This window comes from Gossypium hirsutum, chromosome A04 (assembly GCF_007990345.1).
Source record: "Gossypium hirsutum isolate 1008001.06 chromosome A04, Gossypium_hirsutum_v2.1, whole genome shotgun sequence".
Classification (NCBI taxonomy): Eukaryota; Viridiplantae; Streptophyta; class Magnoliopsida; order Malvales; family Malvaceae; genus Gossypium; species Gossypium hirsutum.
The window spans coordinates 47,716,695-47,739,442 of NC_053427.1; the positions used below are offsets into that span (position 1 = coordinate 47,716,695).

General features: G+C 33.2%; 2 long non-coding RNA genes and 1 other non-coding gene across 3 annotated transcripts; 1 reads left to right on the forward strand and 2 right to left on the reverse strand.

The window, feature by feature from the left end:
- Positions 1-848: 848 nt before the first annotated feature.
- On the reverse strand, positions 849-955 carry LOC121228568 (small nucleolar RNA R71). The gene has a single exon (XR_005926144.1). It is a non-coding gene; the product is annotated as a small nucleolar RNA R71 (small nucleolar RNA).
- A 12,429-nt stretch (positions 956-13,384) lies between these two features.
- Positions 13,385-16,492, reverse strand: LOC121228152 (uncharacterized). Its single transcript, XR_005925640.1, has 2 exons — positions 15,177-16,492; positions 13,385-13,645 (listed from the first exon to the last, which is right to left on the reverse strand). It is a non-coding gene; the product is annotated as an uncharacterized lncRNA (long non-coding RNA).
- Positions 16,493-16,912: 420 nt separating this feature from the next.
- Positions 16,913-19,515, forward strand: LOC107948471 (uncharacterized). The gene is made up of 2 exons (XR_001697406.2): positions 16,913-18,053; positions 19,042-19,515. It is a non-coding gene; the product is annotated as an uncharacterized lncRNA (long non-coding RNA).
- The last annotated feature ends 3,233 nt before the right edge of the window (positions 19,516-22,748 follow it).

The following is a 22,748-nucleotide window of genomic DNA, read 5'->3' on the forward strand; positions in this document are numbered from 1 at the left end:
AATTAATTTTCACTTAAATTATTAACATGTTGAATTTTAATTATATTTATAATAGATTTTCACAAAATTTGGTTTATTTTCGATAGTTTTGCACAAAAGGTGAAAATTGGCTCAGCAGACACATCGAAAGGCTTGAATCATTAGGGTAATTTTTGCATCAAGCAAATTGGTAGCCCAAAACTGTCCCTATGGCTGATCCAAACAGCTAATTTTTGCTAATTTTTCTACTTGAAAAATAGTCCTTAAGCTTCTCCTAAATGCTATTGAAACCCCTCGGCTTTATGTGCCTTAATCTTTTTACCACAAGCTAAATATAGCAAAGTTGAATGATTCAAACTTTGCACCATGTTTGGCCGACCAGGGGAGATTGAATGGCTAAAATTTATTTTCTATTTTTAGTAGCCATTCACACCTTTAAATACCCCTTTTCCCTTCTCATTCAACATACCATGGATTCCCACACATCTCTCTCTTTTACTCATATTTTCTCTTCCTTTCCCTTCTTAGTTTTCCTTTTTTCTTGTTCATTCCCTTGCTGATTTCCCTCTTCAATTAATAGTTAATTCATTCATTACCATATCATGCTCTAGATGCTTCAAACCGTGAGCCAATTGAGTGGAATGCCTACCAAAGATCCTTGCCTTCACTTAAGATTGTTTGTGGAGGTGAGCGATTCTTTCAAACTAGCCGGAGTGCCCGAAGATGTACTACGATTAAAGCTATTCCCATATTCACTAAGGGACAAAGCTCGAGCGTGGTTGAACTCATTGCCTTCAAATTCCATTACCTTATGGCTAAAGTTAGTAGAACAATTCCTTATGAAGTACTTCCCACCTAGTAAGAATGCTAAGTTGAGGAACGATATTACTACCTTCTAACAGATAGATCACAAGTCCTTGTATGAGGCATGGGAAAGGTTTAAAGAACTATTACGAAGATGCCCTCATCACAGAATCCTCATTACATCTAATTTGGAGACGTTCTATAATGATATCAATGCTCACACAAGGATGGTGGTAGACACTTTTGCTAATAGTGCTTTCCTTTCTAAGTCTTATATCAAGGCTTATGAAATCATCGAGAGGATTGCCAGCAACAATTACCAGTGGCCAACCAATCGAGCAATGTAACGAAGATGAGTCATTAGATCACATGAAGTGAACGCTCTCACTTTACTTGCATCTCAGGTATCCTCGATATCCTCAATGATTAAAAAGTTTACTACTAATGGGTTTAATAATTTTGTAGCTCAGTCACCAAATTAATTTGAAAATATAGCCTATGTTTATTGTGGGGAAAGGCTGTTGTTCAAAGAATGCCCATCAAACCCAAAATCCGTGTATTACATGGGTAACCAGAACTAGAACTGAGGAAGGCAAGGACTGCAATCTAATTTTTATAACCCATCTTAGGAAAACCACCCTAATTTCTCTTGGAGTAACCAACGGGCTGGACCTAGTAACACTTGTGCAGAACCTAGATCAACCCAGCCACATGTATTTACCCAGCAAGTTCAAAAACAACCTTAATTTTGAAGCTTCCAATGGCTTAGAAAACCTATTGAAGGCATACATAGTGAAAAATGATGCATTAATCCAAAGCCAATGTGAGCAGACCCGTGAGTAGCTCGAAAGTGAGCAACATGTGATATATGATATGAGGTAGCATTGGCTACATATGAGGCACTTAGGTGTGAGATTCCGTTGCATCCGATAATATTCCGAGTGTTGAATGGGTAGTTTTAAAGGAAGTCCAATGAGTAATCATGATGAATACGTCAAAGACGAGGAAGTAAGTTATTATGTGCAACTGGGTACAGGTATGTACATTAACTCATGAGAATGTCATGAGATATGATGAACTTGTGGTGAGAATATGAATATATATATATGAAGAATGAGTTTAAGAGATTTGATAAAATACAAGATTATGTTCATTATGTCAAATGTATGATTAATACTTATTTAAGTTGTATTTTGTTTGCATGTGAACTTACTAAGCTTTAATGCTTACCCCCTTTCCTTTTTCTTTCTTATAGTGTAGCCAAGCTAGCTCTGGGATTGGAAAATGTCAGAGACTCGATCACACTATTATTTGAATATTTGGTATAGCTAGTCTCATCATTTTGAGTATGGCATGTATAGGGACTTGGTCTTTTTTTTTATGTGTCATATTGATTAGCCAAATGTGTTGGCTCATGAAAGTATTGTGACTATTTTGTATATGGTCTTGAGAGGTGGCTCATATTGATTATTTGGGTTGTAACCCTACTTATTAGTGCATGCATGCAAATATGTTTATGCTTTAATATGGTTATGGTTGCTTATTGTTAATGAGTGTGATAGATGGCATGTATGTTTGGTGTATGAAATATGATTAATGTGTATGACAATAAAGGTGATGCAAGTGGCTAACTTGAAAGTAAGTTAGTAAAGATGATAGACAAATATAAAATTGGTATGGAATGCCATATGAAAGAATGATAGTTTGAATAGGTGATATGTTGACGTTACCAAGTCATAATTTAACCATGAATGTGAAAGCTTGAGTAATCAAATATGCCATGTTGCATGCTATGAAGTGAGTGTAGGTATGTGAGTGTTTAAGGATGGCAAATGGCTTGGAAAATAGTCGAGAAATTGTCCACACATTTAGACACAAGGGCATATGTCTTAGCCGTGTGTGACACACGGTCTACCCCAGAGGCGTGTGATCCGGCTGTGTGTTCCCTGCACCCTAATAAAGCAAAACAGATTGCCGAGTAGTAAACACACGAGCAGGGACACGACCATGTATCTCAATCGTGTGAAGGACACAACCTTAGGACATGGGCATGTGCCCAGGCCCCGCGAAGTCTGCACTTGATTTTTGGAATTTAATTCGCCATACGGCCCAAGAACACGGGCATGTGACTTGGCCATGTGACCTTATTTAGTTGATGACGTCATAGTCAGAGAGTTACACGGGCGTGTGACTCTCCAAAGTATGAAAATTTTCTAAGTTTTCCAAAAGTTTCCAAAGTTCTCGGTTTAGTCCCGAACCACTCCTAAGGTACGGTTTGGGCCTCATAAGCCTATATAAGGGACGTTTTGCATGTAAATGAAAAGTTTTAAATTTGGACGAAAATTCCTGTCTTGGTTTTGTATGATTGGTTACGTTTGAGTCCAGTAATGCCTCAAATCTTGTCTCGGCTTTGGATACGGTTAAGAGGTGTTACAACCCCTCAATCATCTACTATGCCAACTCGCACTTTCTTTAACACTACAACAGAAGAGTGGTACCAGAACAACATCGCCAAGTGACCCTTTTACTTGGAAGAAGGTTTTCTATTAAAGACGAGCCTATCATGGGATACGATGTATCCGTTTCTTCTACCGTGGAGCAACATTGATTTCAAATATTTTGTTTGCATTCGGGGGATGTTCTGACCAAGATTATTCGTGAGTTTTATGCTCACCTTATTTCCCCAAATGTTGCTTTTATATATGTGTAAGGAGTCTCAATCTTATTTGATTAGGACACTATTAATGCTCAGTATGGTCTTTCTGATATCCAAGGTGAACATACCCAGTTTGCTGCAACCATCACTACTGGTGAGTTGAATCAGGTTCTTCAAGACCTTTGTATGGCGGGAACTAAATGGACAGTGTCGAGGAAAGATTGTTACACCGTTGAAAGGGCATTTTTGAAGCCCAAGTGCAGAGTGTGGTATCACTTCCTTAAGACGCACGTACTCCATTCTACCTATAACTCAATAGTTTTTAAGGAGCGTATGTTGTAGCTCCATTTCATCATGCAGGGTAGGAAGATTAATATAGGTAAGAATATATATTCAATGAAATTCACCAGTGCTCACAAAAGAATGCCGAGAGTCTGAACTTTCCTTCTTTAATCACTACACTTTGCCAGCATGCTCATGTCTCAGTCCAAGCCAATGAGGAAAAGGACCATTATAAGATTGATTGTTGCGAAGATTTTTAGGGAGGATTTGCCACGGCAACAACCTCCTAGCTTAGCCTCAACATCCTTTATGCCAATATTTTCTACTGCAACCACCACCACTTCTAACAGTTTATTCGAGCAGCAAATGCTCAGTTCATTAGAGAAGTTGTAGAAATAGAATAATCTTTTTGAGACTCAGCAACTTCAGCTTGCTACAGATTTGGCAAAGGTACAAGACAAATTGGCTCTCTTCTAGGCCTATGTGGAGAGGTGGGATGCTGCTCTAAAAAGGTTCCTTGAAAAGAATTTCACCAAGCCAATGCCTATTTTTCCTAACTTCCCTAAGGAATTGCAAGCAGCTATAGCAAAAAGGGTTGGTCAAGCTCAGCCAACTAAAACAGTGTAACACCCCTAACTCGTATTCGTCACCGAAATGGGGTTACGAGGCATTACTGGTCATAACACAACTCAAACAAATATTCCTTACAATTCATATTTCGTAACTCATTCCCATTACAAAACTTATCATTAATATACTTAAGCATAATCAAACATGTATCAGCAAATAACAAAAATAAAGCATGTGATAAAATATTTATCTTATTAATTGAATGACAATCATACCATTTCAAAACTTATGCACATACGCATATATTAAAACTAACAAAACATATATAAAACCTTAATAACATTACAATGGTTGAACATATTATAGTTACTAAATGACCAATTCCAAATTTCATTTTTAACCAATTCATGCCTCACTCACTTGAATAATATTAAGGATTTCCTAAGTACCATAGCCGAATCAAAACATGCAAAGTTTATACGTTTTCTGCTTTTGCATAATACACACATTTGATCAAATCACAAGGCTCAATTTTTTATTAATATATAGGATAATTACTAGCATTATAATTTTAAAACACAAGTGCTGATTCAATATGCTCTGATTCGATCTCCTATTTCATGTTTAGACAAATTCACATATTATGCATATTATTCTAGTCTAAAACATCGACACGGCATAATAGACATATTTATATGTACACATAAACATGCATTAAACAGGGATAAAAATATACATCTTTTCTCATCACAAGTTATGTGCATATAACCATATCAATTTAGACCATTTTCAAGCATCAATACTTAAACATATCATGACTATTATAATCAAAACTAAACTTCATTTTTATGCCGTCAAATAAGTCATATGAAACCAAATCTAAATACACAATAATTTAAGCATAATGCTTATACATACTTGCCATCACAAACCGAATCTAAATAGCTAATCCACAAGTGAACATGTCATAAGCATATACCTTTATTTTTTACTAGGTTTAACCGAATATACTCATGCCTTGAACAAGCTACCATTTATATCATAAAATAACCAAATCCAAACATATAACCAAAACACAATTCATACATATCATAATATATACTTACCAAAATAAACTCAAACCATAATCAAATATAACCAAACTGAAGCATGAAGATTAAGCCATTTTCGCATGGCTAAATATATACAACTTTCAAAAACCAACCAAAACAAATCTAGCCTATATATGCCATAGGTTCATAGTTCAAGCTTTTTAAAATACCGAAACAACGATCGATAGTGTGACGGATTTCCTTGATGATCCCTGAGCTCGTAACCAACATACGAAAATCTATAAGACAATGAACACACACTCACATAATAAGCTTAAATAGCTTAGTAAGTCATAAGCAAATAATTCATTTTAATGACATAAATAATTCAATTGAACTAGACCGAACCAAACAAACCTTAACCAAATGTACATGTATCATGCTTGCAAACTCAAACATATCTCATAAACATTAACATTTTAATATCAATGGCCGAATGTACATATACTCATAAACATATATAATTCTCACTTTTATAATGCATATTTCATATATATATATCACAAGTACACACTTACCTTATTTTCCCAATCATTTAACTTAGCACATACCTGACCTCTTAGATCAATTTTGACATTCGATCGTTACTCGATATTGCCCGTGGAACCATTCGGAATTAATAAGGATACTCAGATAGTCGAAAATCTCGTACAACGCCAACGTCCCAGACGTGTTCTTACATGTAATCACATATAGATGCCACTGTCCCAGACATGGTCTCACACGTAAATCATAGATCGATGCCAACGTCCCAAACGTGGTCTTACACGAAAACACATATCAAAATCCTATGTCATGACATATGTAACCTAACTATTCCTGAGGTTCGTATGGGACTTTCAAAAGTCGTAACTCGATCAATTCAGGCTCGTAAATACTTTTCCCATACTTATACAAATTCAGCTTGAACATATATATACAATTAATAATTCAATTTGGCACAAATAAAATATATATATATACAATCAAATTTTAACGACATTTATTTACTTATGAACTTACCTCGGACAACGATGAAAGAACCGAGATGATTATTCGACAACTTTAGATTTCCCCCGATCCAATTCCGATTTCCTCTTTTCTTGATCTAAATGAATACAGATTTAACTTGTTTATTAACATATTCATTCAAATTAGTCCACAAACACATAAATGGGCAATTTACACTTTGCCCCTGACATTTCACATTTTTCACAATTTAGTCCCTATTTCAAAAAACACAAAATATTCAAAATTTCACCACACCCATGCTTGGCCAAATTTCACTAAAGTCCCTAGTAGCCTATTTCTTTCATTTATTTTACGTTTTGACCCCTCAATTTACAAAATTCACAATTTAATCCCCAATAGACATTTTTTCTGAAAATCACTTAATTAAACATAAAAATCTATTAACACATATTTATTTTTCATCATCAAACACAAAAATAATCAAGCTTTAAACAAAGGAAAAACACAAAATCATCATCAAATTCAAAAATTCAAGCATGGGCTACCTAGTATTCAAAGCAACGATCTCAAAAACTTAAAAATCATCAAAAATCAAACAATTATCATGCCTTAATTTAAGAAAATCAAGGCCGAACCCTTGGAAGTCATTTCTCTCTTTTTTTTTCGTATATTCGGTCATGCAAAAGATGAACAAGGCCATTTTTTTATTTATGTTATGTTTTATTATATTACTTATTTAATTAATTTACAAAACTTACCTTGATGAAATAATATACTAACTTAATAATGGTTGTCCATTTTTGTCCATGCATCTTAAGTACACATAGTAGCCTGCACTTAGTACTACACACGTGACCTAACCATCTGATACACGTAGTAGCCTGCACTTAGTACTACACACGTGATCGAAGTTATCAGGTATGCATAATAGCTTGCACTTAGTACTACACATGCGATCAATTATCCAGTACACGTAGTAGCTTGCACTTAGTACTACACACATGACCTCACAATAGATCATTTGTATCGTTTCTATTCCGAAGGCTCAACCGGGAAATTCCTCACTTTCCATCATGTTACAATTTATTCATAGTCCTTTTTCAATTTGCAATTTACAACAAATAATCATTCTATAGGCAGCCACATTTCATATGATAACAAAATATAATAATATAAAAAGAATCGATAAATTATTGACGTACAAACTTACCTCGAATCTAGAAATGGCAATTTACCATTCTAGTCTATAACCTTATATTTTCCCGATTTAAGCACAAATCTCGATTTCCTTGATCTATAATATCGCATTTAGCCTATTAATTAGTCACACTATTCATATGGGTCTAAAAATCATATTTTTACAAATTTTCATTTTGACCCATAAACTTTTGCATATTTTCACTTTTACCCCAAGGTTCAGAAATTAAAATTCTTCCTATTTTCTTATGTTTTATGACATGCTAATCATTTTTCCCTTCTATGGAAACATCAAATTCTCACTCTAACATGTACTTATGAACATTAGGTATTTTTACCGATTATACCGTTTTACTCGTTTTCATGTAAAATCGCTTAACAAAAGTTGTTTAACACAATTTCAAGTTTCATATTCTACCATTAAACATCAAAATACATGCATATCATTCATCGGTAAATTTTTAAACATAAATCCTAGCTCAAAATAATGGTAGAAATGAGCAGATCATGTTACTGGGATTTCAAAAATACATAGAACATAAAAAACGGAGCTCGGAATCACTTACTATTAAGCTTGGAAGCTTGGCCAAACCCTAACCATGGCTGCTCTTGGTACATTCTGCTATAGCAAGAAGAAAGGGACACATTTGGAGTTTAAAATTTGTCTTTTAATTCATTTTATGCCTAAGTGACCAAAATGCCCTTTTTACTATTCTTTCAAATTTTACCCAATCAAGGCCATTTTTGTCCAACAAGTTATACAATGGTTTAATTATCATTTAAGGACCTCCCATTAAAATTTCATAACAATTTGATACCTTTAACATGTAGAACTCAACTTTTGCACTTTTTACAATTTAGTCATTTTTACTAAATTGAGTGCCCAAACGTCGAAATTTGCGAACGAAACTTTCACGAAATCATTTCGTGAGACCATTAAAATATAATAAAAATGAAATTTTCCCCATCGGATTTGTGGTCCCGAAAGCACTGTTCCGACTAACCCCAAAATCAGGATGTTACATTTCTCCCCCTTTAGGGATTTTTGTCCCCGAAAATCTTACCAGAAAAGTGGTTTTGGTTTTTCAATTGGATTCCTCAATCCTATAATCAATGTCAAAGAACTTTTACTACCTGTCTTTTTAAATTTTACATACAAAAATCATAAGTGGTATTCACTTTACAATACTTTTTCTGAAACTTAATCTCTACTAAAAAGCTCATGTACTCAAAAGTCTGATCCATACCATCATGTTACATATACATTCGCACCCGAATCCTTTCGAATTCGAATAGTAAAACTAGTCAGTTCATCTCAACCTCATACTCTTTATAATTTCACACAGTCCAATTATTTGTCAATTCAACCCTCAGCTACTTTTTATTTCAAGCCTCTTCTGGCTTTCCAAAGAAATCATGATATGAAACTCGGATCTCAATCCAATTAGTGGAGACTAAAATTCCATGATATCCAAAATTCATAAAGACACGAAATTCTATGAATCTGGTGAGCAGACATTCGGATATACCAACATAATTTACACATCTCATAACGTTTAACAACGATACATATCACTTTCCTCTTTCAAGGACAGGAATGATCCAGACAAGAAAATCCATATTAACCTTTTCTATTTCCATTCTAATTCTGAAACGGCAAAAATAATTCTGATGATTCTTGCTATTTCAAGAATTTGTACTCAAAGATAAACAATGATCATTTCAGCATTTTTTTAATACCCAGATTATCTTCACACTATCAATATCAGATCTTCTTATTGTATACGATTCTTCTAGGAAACATACACTTTTTAATTAGACTATTCGTCTTTTTACCCGTGAAGAAATAAAATATTATTCTCAAGTATGCACATCTCATTAAATTCTAGACATATATTCCATACAGATTGAACAATCAAGTCGACCTTATTCATCCGTAATTGATATTTCAAGAAATTATCTCTTCTAGTCAACAAAACGATTCAACATGCATCATTCCAAATTCACTCATCATACCAATCGAATACTTTAACAAATGCATTAACATAAGTAATACTGATACCTCAACTGAATACATTAACTCTGATTAACTTTCTTGAGAAAGGAAATCCACCATACACAATTTCTCATCGATTCTCAATAGGCAGAATATAACAAAAAATACCAGAGAAAAACAGAACCATGCAGATCATAACCCAATCAGACTGACAATATATTCGTCTAACGTTAAGATCAAGGAACATTTTCATAATATAATAATTCATCAGGGATTAGATAGCCCCAATAATATTTCTTGTATCAGGTAATCTCATACAATATCTCAATGGAGACAACCACAAACTGTTCACTATAATTACCATGCTTGAACATTTCATATTTCGAACATTATTCCTTTAACTATTTCTGTCGTCCCAAATTCCATAATATTCCCTTTACTAAGAAAACCAATTCATGAGGGAATTTCAATCAATACATTTCTCGACATCATACCTGTAACGCCCCGTACCCAAGACCGTCGCCGGAGTCGAACACGAGGTGTTAACAGACTTAATTCATTACTTAAACAGCTCAAACAATTTATTTTTAAAATTTCCAGTTAAACTAGCAATCTGCATCACAGTTGCTTAAAAATTCATATCTCGAGTTACGAAACTCAAAATCCAATTCCGTCAATTTTCCCTGAAAATAGACTCATATATATATTTACTAATTTTTTTATAGAATTTTTGGTCGAGCCAATTAGTACAGTTTATTAGTTAAAGTCTCCCTTGTTTTGTGTATTACGAATCAGATATCTCTCTGTACAGAATTTCAATGACTATGAAGTTTGTTTCTATTAAAACTAGACTCAATAAGAAATATTTACATATAAAGAATTACTTCTAATTATATTTGTACAATTTATGATAAATTTTTAAAGTCAGAACAGGGGATCCAGAAATCACTCTGGCCCTATTTCACAAAAATTCAAATATCTCATAAAATATAATTCATATACCTGTTTTGTTCAATCCATATGAAAATAGACTCATTAAGCTTCAATTTCATAGCATACTCATCATTTAATTCCATTTCTACTATTTTTAGTGATTTTTCAAATTTACATTACTGCTGCTATTAGAATCTATTTTATGGTAAATTTTACCTATTTCATAGTTTCCATGGATTAGCTAGCAATTTGACATACATAACACCAAATATGATCATGATTAGCCATTCCAATGGCTAATCATTACCAAGCATTTCCATACCACTCAATAACCATATCATAAGACCATATATACAAAATGATTATAATGCTATACATGCCATACTTAAAATATACAAGCCATTATGCCAAGATGGTATACAGATAGTGTGAGCGAACCTCCGACCGTTCCTGATTTCCGAGCTGGCTTGTCAAAACTACAAGGAATGAAAAGGATGGAGTAAGCATAAATGCTTAGTAAGTTCACATGCAAATAGCAAGTAACATAACCATATAAGCAAACATAAAACATCATTTGCATAATCATCACCAAGACATTTATATCATATTTTCATTTATCATCTTACCATATTATTGTTATATCGATTTTTCAACCCGAGGGTTAAGTACATACCTGTTCAAAGTATCCATTTCACAACACTCACCAATACGTCCCTTTCATCTCTAGTATTCCTCCATTTGAGTAGAACTTTACGAGTTGAACACATCGGAATATAATTCGGATACATGGAAAGTTTGCACATAAGTGCCACATATGTAGCCAAGTTACCATGTAACTCGCCCATAAGCGAAGTTGGACTCAACTCAACGAGCTCGGGCATTCGCATCCACAAGTGAACTCGGACTCAACTCAACGAGTTCGGACATTCGCATCCATAAGTGAACTCGGACTCAACTCAACGAGTTCGGATGCCCAAATATCCTAGTGACATGTCACTTGTATCCTAATCCATTCCTAAGATTCAACGGGACCTTTTTCCCAATCATGTGTCTCAACCATCTTCTACGGAATGCCGATACCGATACTCGGTAGTATTTCACATTTTCCAAGTATATTACACAATTTGACATATTATCAAACAATTATCACGAGTATAATATTTCATAATAATTATCATATCACTTAAATAACATAAAAATATTTAAAATAATAACTATGTTACCAACATTTACATATGAACTTACCTCGTATGCGAAAATGGCTACTTTTACCATTTCGTCCACAACTTGGTATTTTTCCATTTTAGCCCAAATTTTAGTTTTCCTTGCTCTATCATTTAAAATATAGTGTAATTAGGACTCACATTATTCAAATTGACCCAAAATCATATTTTGGCAAAATTACAGTTTTGCCCCTAAACTTTTGCATATTTACACTTCTGCCCCAAAGCTCGTAAATTAAACTTCAGCCTATTTTCTTATGTTTTATGACATTCTGATCATTTTTCCCTTCTATGGAAACATCAAATTCTCACTCTAACATGTACTTATGACTATTAGGTATTTTTACCAATTAAGCCCTTTTGCTCGTTTTCACTTAAAACCGAGTAGCACAAGTTGTCTAACATAATTTAAAACCTCATATTCTATCATAGAACACCAAAATACACAAATTTCACCTATGGGTATTTTTCCAAATATAAAACCTAGGTTAAATTATTGTTAGAATAAGCTAAATCAAGTTACCGGGACTCCAAAAATGTAAAAATCATTAAAAATGAGGCTAGAACGGACTTACAATCGAGCTTGGAAGCTTGAAAAACCCTAGCCATGGTTTCTCCTTGCTATATTCGGCCATGGGGTTGAAGATGATCAAAATTGGCTTTTAATTTTGTATTTTAATTCATTTTACCCCTAAATGACCAAAATGCCCTTACTACTAAACTTTCCAAAAATTCCATCCATGTCCAATTTTTGTCCATAGACTTATAAATTGGTAAATTTGCTATTTAAGACCTCCTAATTAATATTTCAAAACAATTTCATACTAGAAACTTCTAGAATGCAAGTTTTGCAAATTATTCGATTTAGTCCCTAATTTCAATTTAAGCACTTTATGCATAAAATTTCTTCACGAAATTTTCACACAATCATGTAATCATATCATAGACCTTAAAATAATCATAAAATAATTATTTCTATCTCGAATTTTGTGGTCACGAAACCACTATTCCAACTAGGCCCAAAATCAGGATATTACAATACCAAGATAAATCGTTTTACCAAAATTAACCTTTTTCGCTAACTGCAATGTTGCGAAAATTAAACAATCTTTCGGTCAATCCGATATCTTTCTATCTCATGTCTATACTTATCAACCCATTCTCAATCTCTAATCATGCTTATAACCATTCCATCATTGAACCCTTTGGTTTCTCACCTGGAAACTCATTCAACATAAATCTCAGGAATTTCCCTTATAAAACATCACTTTGGTAAGGGAGATGGGGATGTAGAGCCTCTAACTCAACTCTTATATACATGTAACACAGTTTTCATCATAGCAATCATATTTCAATCATGTCATTCATTTCGAGTAACTAACATTCATATTGATTTTACACTCACTTTCTAGTTATCTCATTTAAACAAGTGTACTTATACATGTATTTCAATGTTTCCTAGAAACTATTACTTATCCATTCACTACAGCAAAACTAACTTTCAGCGGCGTTTTTTAGGCCTTAAGCGTCGCTTTTAAGCGCCGCTAAAACTATTCGCGGCGTTTTTACAAGCGCCGCAAAAAACGCCGCTATTGGAGATGCCGCTAAAGTTTGCGACGTTTATCTAAAAAAACGCCGCTAAAGGTCATAAAAATTAAAAAAATAAAATATTATAAAATATTGTAAAACTCATGAAAAATATAAAAAATTAAAATTCATTATCAAAATATTGAGAAGAAGAATAATCTATGATATAAATACATATCCCGCCAAACAAAAAGTTTATCAATAACAATCAAACAAAATACCGCACTTATCATACTACACTAGAAATCTAACAAAATACAAATAGAACAAAATAATGATTGAATACACACTTTAAGATAAGCAATTAGCTTAAACAAGTCGTCACTATGCATGAATTCAGCTAATCTTGGACCATGCATCCAACAAAAACTCAAACCTGAGAAAAAAGAAAAAAAAAGTTAATGAATGACACATATAACATCAAATTAATAATAAAATATGCAATTAACAAGTCAATATTAACGCCACATATAACATCAAATTGCACAACTTAATATACTCAATACATTAGCATAAATAAAATCACATTGAACAATGAATTTAACACATTCGAATAGATCAATTTTAAGCTCACTAATGGTTAATTTAGCATGTGAACAGCATATAAATGTTTGCATTTACAGCATGGTTTAATCAACTTCAAGCAGGAAATTAAATGCTGCAAAGTTCCAGCATTCAAAATCATATATGGACAACATTAATATGACATTTTCGAGCACCTTAAAGACACATTTGGAAAATTTGAAGAGCCATTTGAACAACCACATTCGAACATCTTAAAGACAACTAAATTTTGTCTTGTTTTGGACAACCTTAGAGGTCAGCAAGGCATGTATTAAACCACGCCTAACATGTTTATTTCATCATGCTTTGAACAACAATAAACAACCATTAAGCATTATATTAAATCAACTCTTTAACACATTCGAACAACTTAAAATACATCATTCGAATATCATAAATCACAACTTTCAGACACCATAAATTGCAGCATTTAACACCTAAATTTTCAACATTTAACACATAAAATGGTCTTCTCCTTATTAAACACTTATACGACCCTCAAAGCCAAAGTATGCACCTATAAGCCAAAGTCTGGCCAGTAAAGAAACCATTTATATGACCCTCAAAGCCACATATGTCAAAGCACATTATCTGATCTCTTTGAATTATGATATGGAAAGATAAATTTTTAATAATTCCACCATAATGCAAGAATTAGAATTTGTTTCGACAAAATTCATTGATCATGTTATTAATCATGTGCCTTTGCATGTACAGGCGTTGCATCTAAAACCTACATAGTTTAAATAAAAAATATCATCAAATCCATGGCCTATCCTCAAACAATCTATTATTTAGATACGTAAACAAGTCAAACAGAAAGCAGCTCATGGCAAAGCATTTTCCTGATCCACTATGTTAGTTGTTTTTATCTTTATTTCTTCCCTGAGTTCAACTTTAAACCTCAAAATATCTAAATATATTGATGGTCAAAATGCTTAATATTGCGGACAACCAACACAATAGTCTAATACTGGTTTATCTACTATGAAAAAATACTAAATTATAAGTAACATAGAGAACAATTTCAATTATTTTCACTTCAGAAAGCACCAAAAGAGTTGAACAACCTGCCTAAATTTCATCTGTTAAGGTGGAAAACTTCAGTTACACAAAAGCCTCTCCAGCCTTTTTGAAATAAATAACCAGCAAAAATTCACACGGCGATAGAAACTAATGCTATTGGAATAATATCTTAAAACAAATTCAATTCAAAATCGTTTTGATATTCATTTCGTAGCCAAATATAGCGTAATCTATTAAAATAATTATACAATTAAATTAAGTGCTCAAAATTTCCATACTTTCTTGAGAAACAAACAGATCGTGAAAAAAAAAGGTACCTGCTGCTCCAAAAGTGGCTTACATTGCATCAGCTGCGAGATCTGTTCATCGAGATCAAGGGCTGAGTCTGTTGGTGCACCCATTTTTGATAATTAAGTAGCAAGAATAGAAATGATAAAGAAAGGGAGAGACCATTAAAGCTGGTGGTACAAATTTAGCACAAAGGCCGAAAAGGTAAAATAGGAATCCAGAATATCTTTTATCCCTCGAAAACAAATAATGAAATTACATGACAAATGCCTTATTGGTATTTTAACTATAATTAGTACATTTTTTATATTAATGGATTAAAAGTTTAAAGTTGTGATTAAATAGATTGCCAGGTTTAATATGTTCATTTTCTCTACAGCAAAAGTTTCAAATTAGTAATTATAATTTTGAGTAAACAAACTTGCAGTGCATTCAAAGGTGTGTTTGATAAATGAAATTCTAGAGATGAGCATCCCACATATCATATAGCACTCTTATCAAATAGAAATGAGTTTCTATTAATAAACAACTACTTTGATGATGCATTTTAGTTAACACTGCATTACTAAACAACTTTGCAGTGCATTAACAAGTGTATTTGACAAATGAAATTCTAGAGGCAAACATCTCACATCACTCTCATCAAATGGAAATGAATTTCCCTGAATAAATGCATTATTAACAAGCTTTAAAAAATTTTAAAAATGTTTCCCATTAGTAAAGACCATAATTTATTATTCTCATAATTGAGTGACCAATTATACATATAATAGTTGACAATTCACTGTACACTAAACAAGCACAATGATGGATAATTGGGAAATAAAAAGCAACTTACACAGATTTCCCCAGGAGCAGGCTCCAATGTGACAGTTCTCCCAGGATACTCAGGCGTCCCTCTGTTTCAACTGTAAGAACTTGAACAAATGGAGCCACTGTCGCACCAATTGCCAAACCATATCTAGAACAAACAGATTGTGGTATTATCTGCACATACAATTAAATAGCAATTAGAGCATGCATAGAGCTTGCTTCCTTTTTACCGCAGTTACATGTACTTCCATTTTCCAAGAGCAACTCTTAAGCCAGAATGGTTGGAAAACTAAGTGGCAAAAGTTGCTCAACCAAAACTATAGCAAATGGTACCTGAGTATCACACACAAAAGTTAAACATATCATAGAATATCATGTTCAGCGTTTCAACAAGGATTGTTACTTGCGCCAAATTCAAGGGCACTTTCAATTTAAATAATGTAAGGTGGTCTAACCTCACCAAATAGAAGAATCAAGGTCACTGATATCAGGATAGCACCCCAAGCAGTAACCAAGCTATCAAGGAAAATGGGAAGTGTCTGATATATATGAAATTTAATTTAATCTAGTTCTTGTAAATTATTAAAACAATTATTGATATAATATCATTTTATATTTATATATTGCATACATAAATATTTATATTTATTCAATATAAAAATAAATTAATGTATTTATTTTTTAAAATATGTATGATTAAATCAAAATTAAAGTTTCAAGTATACATTTAAATCACAATTAGAATTTCATATTGAAAAAAATAATAATATTGAAAAAAGAAATTCTTTCAACAATACTAGACCATGCCATACCCATCTATCAATTTAATTCCTAAAAGAGTTGATCATTGTAAATTTTAACTCTCAAATTTATATTTTTTATCAATTTAATTATTATTTTTTGAACTAAATTTGAAGACTTTTTAAAAAATATTAAATCTCTTTTTTAACATAAATTTAACTACAAAATCATGGAAAGGAAAAATCCCCCCCCCCCAATTTCACACTTTTTCCCCGGCATTTATTTTATCTTTTTTAAATTTTTTTTCCTTTCTGCCCAAATCTGTTCTCATTTTTCTTAGGGCTCAAGGTCTTTCTATTCTTGGTTTTTTCAAATGAAACCCTAATTTCTTTTAAATTACCCTTAGATTCCTACAATATTTACTAAAGGAACCACTCATTTTCAACTCTCTGAACAAAAATGGAGGTAGTTAATAGAGAGCGTGTGGTTTTCATGTGGGAATATTTACCTGGAGCGTTACCGCAATGAGCTCCGCTTGTATCGCCGGTTCTTATGCGGATTCCGGATTCCATTGACCATTCTTGGACCGACGTATGCGGTGGCGGTTGTGGATTCGCCATGGCCATTTCTGGTTGTTTTTCCTGTCTCTCTCTTTCTCGTTGGCTTTCCTCCCCTTCTTTCCCTGATTTTAAATTTTATTTCTTATAAAAATATTTTAAATTTTCGATAATGTAATTGCGGCTTTTGGGCTGGTTGTTAGATTTTGTACATTTTGATCTGTCTGGTTGCCAAGAAAATGTAAAAGGACTGGGCGTTATAATTTGATTTTTTCGTTGTTTTCATTTTTGTTTTGCCATGAAGTCAACTCACTTGACTCAAATTAGCTATGTTGAGTTCCTTCCTGCTCTTTTTATTTACTGGTTTTGAGCTACAGGTTTTCTCTCTCTGTATCTGTTCTCTATAGTTTAAAAAGATTTCAACTTGTTAATAAATTGTTAACAGATGATTAGAGCTCTGAACCGAATTTCAATTTAATATATTTAGTTTTAAAAAACTTCCATTTTTCTTATTTTTGGCATATAAGATAATTTCTTTTATGTAATAACTGCTGTGAAGCTAACATTATATTCTACTAATGGTGGTTTTTTATGCAAACCACACACCATCCACTCCGAGGTGGCGCAGTGCTTGCTGCCTCCTTCGTTGCCTGTTTTCTGTGGTGCTTCGGATCTGGAGCTCCGGCTGTTTGACGACCCAGCTGTTGGAGCTTCCAGGTCTTTGAACCGAAAGCAAATTAAAGCTCAAGCTAGTCGAATTGCTAATCTGCTTCGCAAAACTGACGTTTCATATCTGTAAGTGTTTAAAATTCTAGTGAATTTGAAATTTTAGCTCAATTTTTTAGTGTTTTCTCAATGCAGTGAAATCTGAAAGAAAATATTTGGACTTCTAAATCTTTGATATTGTTATTGATTATATAAGTCTTATCTGTTCTTTTTTGAATAATTTGACCCACATAGTTGCTATTTGATTTAATTGATGTTCGGCGTTCGCTATTTTCTATATTTTCTGTTCGAAGTTGTTAAAAGGAAAAATTATACGCGTTTGACATAACGATTTATATAGAGAGCATATATAATTCTATCATTTATGAAAAAGATGAAAGTAAAATTATGCGTTTTATGTTAAATAACTGTAATTTTGATTTTTCAGAAAAAAATTTTTTTCCCCATAAGCAAAAGCCAAATATAAAAAAAGTAACAATCAATGGAATATTAAATGATTAATTATGGATTTGAGATGCCAGTCTTAGGTGTAAGCAAGTGATTATATTTCTTTTTTTTTTTTTTTTGGAGCCCTTGGAACTTCATGCACAAGTTCTCCAATACAACCCTGCAGCATTTGAGTATGTTACCCCTGGTAAACAAAGTATTCTCGTTTTCAGAATTTTATGTAGAATACTTGTTCTATTCTAAGCTTTTATCTTCTTTATGTTCCATCCTTTTCTCCATCTTGCGAACTTTTATTTGAAGCTTTCAAACCACCTGAAACTTCACTAATTTTTATATTAGAATGCAATGGTAAAGCACATGTGATACCAACATTCATAGTAATAAACCATTACGATGAAGTATTCATTGTGTTTGCAATTATGATAAAGAAATATCTATTATAGAAGATACAGTAAAAATGAAATTAAGTGTTGTTTGTGTAGAATTGAGTGCAAGAACCTTAAACACTCAGTCCTTTGTTTTTATTTTTATTTTTTATTCTCAGTCCTTTTGATCTTAAAGGGAATACAAAACTAGACAAAGTTTTAAGTTTTTGACCCGGTTTGTGCAGGATTGGTCATTACACAATCCCTAAAGAGATGAATGAGGTCTGCAATTGGCTTACAGCAAGGTTGGGGCTCGAGGGATAAGGCTAAATATAGCCAAGAGTCAGGAAGCAATAAAGGTGAAAAGAGAGAAAACTGCATATGTTACAAGTAGTTAGTAAACAAAATGGATTGTTAGGGTATATGGTATACTTGGATCTGGATATATTTCACTACTTGGGGCTACCTTTGTAGAAATAAGAGTTCAACAGAGTTTCTTGGAATTGAAGTTGCAATTTCAAATTGTATTAGCTTTTTTGTAGTACAACATCAATATCAATGTCCATTGTCTTAGGTACTTTTTTATTTGTTTACTTTTGTACATTGAATTGAATGTTAGTGATATACATTTAAGCTAAATGTTAGTGTATTTTGATTGTTGGATCGATTTTTGTAGTGAATATTCAATTATTATTTTAATTTTAATTTTATATTTTATATTTTTTTAGTTGTATTTAAAGCACAATTCCTATCATTATTCACTATAAATATTTATAAAAATATATTAATATTGAAATAATAAAAAATAGAAAAAAAATTACATTATACATGTCTATCCTAATCTTTTTAAGGTTACTTTAGACGGATTTATCTCAATATTTTTTAAAGGTTGTCTTAGACAAGATTTATCCCAACTATCTAAACCTTTTTTAAAAGTTGCATTAGACAATGTCTATCTCAACTTTGCTTTAGACGGGTTTATCCCAACCTTTTTAAAAGTTGTCTTAGATAAGGTATATCCCAACCTTTTTAAAAGTTGTCTTAGATAAGGTATATCCCAACCTTTTTAAGGTTGTATTAGATGACTTTATCTTAACTTTTTTAAAGGTTGCCTTAAACAAGGTCTATCCTAACCCTTTTAGGGTTGCTTTAGAGGAGTCTATTCCAACTTTTTTTAAGGGTTACCTTAGAGAAGGTCTATCCCAACCTTTTTAAGGTTACCTTAAACAAGTCTATCCTAACATTTTTTAAGGGTTGCCTTAGACAAGGTCTATCCCAACCTTTTAAAGGTTATCTTAAATGAGTCTATCCCAACCTTTTTTAAGTGTTACCTTAGATTGGTCTATCCTAACCTTTTTCAAAGGTTGGCCTTGACTAGGTCTATCCCAACCTTTTTTAAAGGTCGGCATTGACTGGGCCTTTCACAACCCTTCAATAAGGGTCGGCTTATGTTGACTTATGCCAGCGCTTTTTCAAAAGCATCGCGGAGCCTATGCCAACTGTACTATAGACAACCTTTCTGGAAGCGTCAAGAGAAGTGTCGCAAAACCTATGCCAACCTTTTTTGCGTCATCTTAGGTCAAAAAAGGTGTCACGGTAGGCTGTTTTGTTGTAGTAAGGAATGAATATGAGCATGTTGAGTAACACAGGTATGTATGCCAAGCTCATGATAAATGATTTCAGTTTATGATGCACATTTAGTGAAGATATAAATAGGTAATTCATACTTATGAGAATGATTTTGTGTTGACCTTGTGGTTATAGGTCTATACTTATGATGTATGAATATGTAACCTTACCAATGTGGTGAAAATGAATTAATATGGTGTGATAAACGTAGTATCGTTAATTTACACTAAAACAGTTTTGGACAATAGCCATAGTCTGACTTTAAAAATCCACCAAAAATTATGAAAATTGAGTTAGAGGCTGAATAAAATATGATATTAAATCCTAATGAGTTTAGTTTCACATAGAAGAAATGGTGTAAGCAAAAGAGTTTCATATTATGAAATATTTTAATTGTTGTGAGACAGAGTCAGAATGACTTCGAAATCCCCTGTTCTGAATTGAGAAAATAATTGAAAATTGTAAAAAAATAGTTATGATATATAATTTATATTATTAGAATTCTTAATGAGTTTTTTTTCAAGATAAATATAGGGGAACATCATCCGAATCTCGTACTATGAGATAATTAATTTTTAGTGAAGAGGGGTCAGAACTGTCAGACAGCAAAAAAAGGTAACTTTGAGGAATAAACTGTACTAATTGGCTGACCAAAAATTCTGAAAATTTTATGATAAGAAGATATGTGAGTCTAATTTCAGGGAAAATTAGCAGAACTTAATTTAGAGTTCCGTAGCTTCAGATATAAATAATTTAGTGACTGTGACTTGAGAAAACAGCTTGACTGGAACATGAGTGAAAATGCAAATAGGATTGTATTACCATGAGAAGCAAGTTGATAAATTGCTTATTATTTTCATACGGTCTTACTAAGCTATAAAGCTTAGTTCCTTCCTTTCCTCTCCTTTAATGTTTTTAGGTTAGCTCGGGGTTGGAGATCATCGGAGGCAGCATCACACTATCAAGTCGCTATCTTTGGAATAATGAAGCATATATTAGAAATTTCAAGTGAGTGGCATGTATAGGGATCTAGTTGATTGACATGTATTATTTTGCTTTGGCCAAATTTGTTGATTATATTGAGTTATATGTATATGGCCATAAGATGTGACTCATATTGATTATGGCTTGTAAGCCTAGCTATTCATGTCATGTCTAATGTTTATAATGTGATTATGTTTGTTTGCCATGTATGGTTAGTAATATGAGATGTGTGTTGGATGTATGCTCTATGACCAACTGAGGTGGTCATAGCCATATAGTAATTGCACGTTATAAACACAACGTGATAATGATTGAGCATGACTGCTTGATGAATAAGTTGGTAACCATATTATAATGATAAAAGTGGTCATCAAAATGACAAGTCTTATGAATGTGAAATAAGGAGTTTGGACTTGTTATTGCATGAGTCGATGCATTATTTGTAAGAGGACATTTTAATGTTAAGGATGTGCCTTAATAAAGAATGTTTAATCATTAAAATGATGCAATGATTTGCGTTTTTGATGTGCATAAGGTTGTAAAAGATTATGGGTAACATGAAGGCTTGGAAAATAGCCTAAGTGTTGGCCACACGAGTTGAGACACGGCTGTATGTCTCAACCGTCTAAAGGACACGGCCTGGAGACACGGGCGTACGGCCCGGCCGTGTAGTACGATGTGCATGCTGATGTCATAAATAGAGAGTTACACAGCTTGAGGACACGGGCGGTCCTATGTCCACACGAGCGTGTGACATGCTGATGTCATAATTAGAGAGTTACACGGCCTGAAGACACGGGCGTGTCCCTATTTCCAGAGAGGCGTGTGACCCTGTTTCATGGGAAAATTTTCTAAGTTTTCCTGAAACTTCTTAAAGTTCTTGGTTAGTCCCGAATCGATTCTGATGAATGTTTTGGGCTTCGTAGACCCAAATAAGGGACGACATGCATGTGTTTGAAAGGTTTTGAATTAAAAGAGATTTTATGGTCTAGTTTTTGCATGAATGTGTATGTTTAAGTCCAATAATGCCTCATACCCTGTTTCGACGTCAAACATGGGTAAGGGGTGTTACATTTAGCGGTATCAAAGCATTGTTACATTTAGTGGTATCAAAGCATGGTTTAGTCAGTTTTTTGACTAACCTAGCACGTGTAAGCGTCTACCTATACATGCCACAAGTTTGTGATAGTGTGATGTCTCCCGGCTCGAATGAGAACTATCTTGTGTGGGCAAGGTACTCTCCAATTGAGCTACACCCGATCACGTAGATAATGATGCTAAAGTATTCAATAAAGTGCAGTTATGAAGAGTTGAAACTCAGAAAGGTACGAACAAGAAT